The sequence below is a fragment of the Notothenia coriiceps genome, unplaced genomic scaffold (assembly GCF_000735185.1).
Source record: "Notothenia coriiceps isolate Sejong01 unplaced genomic scaffold, NC01 NC01_scaffold00007190, whole genome shotgun sequence".
Taxonomy (NCBI): Eukaryota; Metazoa; Chordata; class Actinopteri; order Perciformes; family Nototheniidae; genus Notothenia; species Notothenia coriiceps.
In genome coordinates this window covers 1-2,274 of record NW_011339891.1, presented here as the reverse complement: position 1 = coordinate 2,274, position 2,274 = coordinate 1, and the positions used below count along the sequence as shown (strand labels likewise).

Below are 2,274 nucleotides of genomic sequence, written 5' to 3'. Positions count from 1 at the left end.
CAGGATCAGCATTTTATTGAAAAAGGGATCTTACTAAGAGAGAACAATCCAATATTTAAATGATACAATTACTTTTTCTGTTTAAAATTAATCGAAGCATCAGGATAAAAAAGCTTTTGAAAATAATAGAATATTTTGATTTAGGTCAAAATAGAATATTTGTAAACCTGAAGAGTGAGTGCCTTTGCCTCACCTCCAGCCATGAACCTCACTGCACGTCACTGCAGAAGCTTATAATAAACATCTACGTTTTTTGTGCCCCACCACTTTTTTACATATAAAAACGTTTGTATTACGCATTTTCTGAAGTGTTATTAAAAAAAAAGCAATTGAGGCATTACATTTTTAAATATGCAGTAATTTGCACATACATTTATGATATCATTTTGAACATTGGATAGAGCAAGGTTACAATTTTTATTTCATGTTGGTGACATATTACAGTCACGTTTTTACTGGCGGAATTTTGTCTCTGTGTTGTTCTATAAATCCCCCCCAAAAATGTCAACAGCCATAAAATGTAATGTAATAAAACATTATTAGAATATTTCCATCTAAATATGGACTACAAGTAGGCCTATACGTTTGCATACCATTACATTAATCAAAGAAGTACAAGTACCTCTAATATGTATGTAATAACAGTGGGCCTACTCCACCCTGCATGTTTAGTATGCTATTCGTACATTTCTGTGAAAAAAGTGTATCAACAAATTCCATGCTTTTATTTTGACATCTTGAACCGGAAGTGTTTCTACTTGGACGGTACACTAACATTTCGGCGTTTAGCTTGTAGTTCAACAATGCAGGTAATATTATTGAAATGTCTTTATATCCATTTACAGTATGCGACTTTTTGTAATATTTTCACATGCGTTCTAATTGAAGTTGTACTCGCATACTTGTATACTTTGCTCCTGGTTTACGTATGTGTAGACTACATCTTGCAGTAGCTAGCTTGCTAAATGAGACAAAAACTAGTTTGCTTTTAAACTAGCGTTTGTTAGTTAAACATTACAATGAATTCCTACTTATTATAGAGTTAAACGGACATTTATTTGGTGAACAAAGCCTGTCCTTATTATTTTGTGTGTTAAGTGTGAGTATTTATCAGACAGCTTTGCTCTTTTCTCCCCTCAGCAACGGGAGGAGAAGCAGCTGGAGGCGGCGGTGGAGTCTCTCATCTCTCGGGTTGCTCACGTGAAAAACGCTCTCCATAGTTTCATTTATAAACTGGAAAATGAGTACGAGCGATTAACATGGTTAGGACATTTTTTAATGAACAAAATATATTAGTTTGTGCCGTTTAACTTGTCAATACAAGATAATTGATATTATCATAACCGATCCCTTGCAGATTGTGTAAGTTTGCCCACTTACAAAGAAATGAACATTCTATATTTCTAATGGTAGGTTTGTTTTAACATTGAGAGTAAGAATATCAAAAAGAAAATCCAGAAATTGACATGATATAAAAGATAACAATTGATTTGCATTTAACTGTGGGAAATAAGTATTTGATCCCCTTGCAAAACATCAGACGCTTCAGACGTCAGACTCTTCTTGTAGTTGGTCTCCAGGTCTGTGAACATCTCAGGAAGGATGTTGGTCCACTCCTCTCTGAAGATCCTTTCCAAATCCTTCAGGTGTTGAGGCTGATGCTTGGCATCTGGAAGCTTCAGCTCCCTCCACAGATGTTCTATGGGATTAAGGTCTGGAGACTGGCTAGGCCCCTCCATCACCTAAATGTGCTTCTTCTTTGGCCACTCCTGTGTTGCCTTGGCCGTATGTTCAGGGCCATTGTCCTGCTGGAAGACCCCTCCATGACCCATTACAGTGTACTGGCTGAGGGGAGGAGACTATCGGTAAAGATCTTGCGGTACATGGCCCTGTCCACCCTCTCCTCAATGCAGGGGTACAACGAGTGGATAAAGATTCCATCCGAACTGACGTCAATTCGGCGGCGGACCCACAGAAAGTTGCTATAAGAAACAATGCCTGACGTGTTTTGGACGTAATCTCGTCTTTGTTTACATTAGCAAGCCTTGCTAACACTCAGAGCTAACCTGTACTGTAGAGCACATGTGTTTTAAAAAGCAGGAAATAAAGAAAGAACTCACCTTGTGATTAACCCGCAAGAAAAAAAGCATTTGAGCTCCGTACTGTTTCAGAAATAATCTTTGACGTAGTTTAAACAGGATGGCGTTTTATCACAGCAGAATTTAACTTTATCTCCCGGTAGAATTCTGATCAGGCATTAGCTCCGCCTCCTCT

General features: G+C 37.8%; 1 long non-coding RNA gene across 1 annotated transcript; it reads left to right on the top strand.

Annotated features, from left to right (window-relative positions):
- The first annotated feature begins 728 nt into the window (after positions 1-728).
- LOC104943928 (uncharacterized) lies at positions 729-2,008 on the top strand. Its single transcript, XR_798175.1, has 3 exons — positions 729-809; positions 1,141-1,262; positions 1,647-2,008. It is a non-coding gene; the product is annotated as an uncharacterized lncRNA (long non-coding RNA).
- The last annotated feature ends 266 nt before the right edge of the window (positions 2,009-2,274 follow it).